The sequence below is a fragment of the Aplysia californica genome, unplaced genomic scaffold, assembly GCF_000002075.1.
Source record: "Aplysia californica isolate F4 #8 unplaced genomic scaffold, AplCal3.0 scaffold00898, whole genome shotgun sequence".
NCBI classification, from domain to species: domain Eukaryota; kingdom Metazoa; phylum Mollusca; class Gastropoda; order Aplysiida; family Aplysiidae; genus Aplysia; species Aplysia californica.
The window spans coordinates 99131-101350 of record NW_004798168.1 but is presented as its reverse complement, the minus strand read 5'-3'; the positions used below and the strand labels follow the sequence as shown (position 1 = coordinate 101350).

General features: G+C 38.2%; 1 protein-coding gene across 1 annotated transcript in view; it reads right to left on the bottom strand.

The window, feature by feature from the left end:
* The window catches only part of LOC118478742, a 12973-nt gene that overhangs the window by 1858 nt on the left and 8895 nt on the right, over nucleotides 1-2220 (bottom strand). The window lies entirely within an intron of this gene.

The following is a 2220-nucleotide window of genomic DNA, read 5'->3' as shown; positions in this document are numbered from 1 at the left end:
GAGAGAGAGAGAGAGAACATTGATTGATCTATTTAAGTGCTTGAATTTTAAAAAATTATGCTCAGGGGGGACACGATGTGGCTTATCTATAGTACAGTCAAAGATTCGAGGCGCCACTTATTGTCAAATATTTCCTCAACTAATGAATACAAATTCTCCAGCTTTTGCACAATAACTTGTATCAATTTATTTGTCTAAACAGACCAATGTCTTTGTAAACCGCAATTGTTCTTTCCAGCTGCCTGTTGATTATCCATGCATCGCACCTATATAATAGGATTGGCTCGATGTAACTTTTCAGTAATCATTTTCTTGTTTCCAGTGACAGATTGATGTTTGTGAGTATCTGTTTCATTTTGTGGAAGATTGCTTTTGCTTGGCAGATGCCGCGTGACATCTCCGATCTGATGTTATAATGGTCCCCAAATATTAACAACGTTGTTCTTGCTTGAGGGTGGTACCATTGATTTTGATATTGCAGGTTGGGGTTGGAGTTTTTCTGCTCGCCACCATTGTTTCAGTTTTCTTGAAGTTTGGGCTTAGGCCCATGTTGTCACTCTCTTGTACGATGACATTATTAGCCCTAGGACTGTGTCGTCTGCATATCTCAGATTGTTTACGCTATGTCCCCCTATTGAGATACCTGGCATTTATTCTATGTGTCTTATAATATCTTCACTATACAGGGAGAACACGTCGGGTGAAAGTACATATCCCTGTCTGACTCCTATTTTTAACTGTATGGATTTGCTGATGTCATTTTCTATTCTTATTGCAGCGGTTTGATGACATATTCTTGATAATCTTTAAGTCCTTCCCGTCAATATTGAGGACTTCTAGTTTGTCGATGATCATGTCGTGCCAAACTTTGTCGAATTATAGTCTATAAAGCATAAATGACGTCTTTCTAAACCTCCAGGGCACGTTCTATTGTTGTTCCGATGACATGTGTGGCATTTACAGAGCCTTAACCATCAATAAATCACACTTTTCTTTGACTATTTCTGGGAGAATTTTATTTCGTATTCTCATCATAATTTAGTATTTTTGTTACGTGGCTCATGAGGCTAATAGTACGATGAGTTTCACATTCATTTGCATTAGGTTTCTTTGGTACAGCTATGAAGATAGATTTTGACCAATCCGATGGAATATGTCCAGTGTTATAAACGTTGTTGAGAAGTTTTGTCAGTGTGGTGATTCCAAAGTCCTCTAAAGCTTTAATCATCTCTGTGGTAATGTCAGGTCCTGCAGCTTTCCCATTCTTCATTTTCCTTAGAACTTTGACAACTTCTTCCTTCATGATTGGTGGGCCTTCGTTGTTATTTTCCGCTCTTCTTTGTTCATCGTTTTTATCATTGTACAGGTCACCGATATATACTGTAGATCGTTCCAGTTTCTTATCGTTATCCATGATGATATTCCCAGCCTTTGATTTGAGGCATCTTGTTGATCCCCGTGTTCATGTATGGCACACCTCTTTAATTGTTCTGTCCAGATCTTCTGAGTTCGCACTTGACTAATTTTCCATTTTCTCACATTCTTCTTTTAACTATGTCTCCATTGCCATATTACATTTGTCTCTGATTTCTTTATAAAGATTGACATATTATTCTTCCTGATTGTTTTTATTTCTCTTTCGTTCCCCCATAAGATTAAGAACTTTTCCAGTCATCCATTTCTTCTTTGCTTCTGTTGTCCTTTCTGGTATGACGTCTTTTGCAGACTCATTAATAGATATGTTAAGCTGTTCCAATTGTTCTATGTCTTGTATTTCTTCTAAGAAGCCAAATTTGTTCTGTACAGTTATTGTGAATTTATCTTGCATTTCTTTGTTTGACAGCAGTAATACCATGTTTAGTTTCATATTCTTGTTCTTGCTTACGTATGTTCTCTTCCATCTGGTTCTTATTCCCCCCCCCCTCCCCACTTATTAATTATAGTGTTCATGGTAGCGTTAAACCCATACACTGACTTTTCCACCAAGAACGTATTTCTTGCCTCGCCTTCAATGCCAAGACAGAGCTCCAATGTTTCATACACCTGTCGCTACTCTTGTTCCCCGTCTACAGTGCTCTTGATCTTGTGCAGTAACCAGAGAGTGAGGATTTTGTCCACGTTTTGTAGACTTTAGTTCTTTGTCTTGTAGACAGTTGCGTCATATGATTACACAGAGCTCTCTCTCTCTCTCTCTCTCTCTCTCTCTCTCTCTCTCTCTCT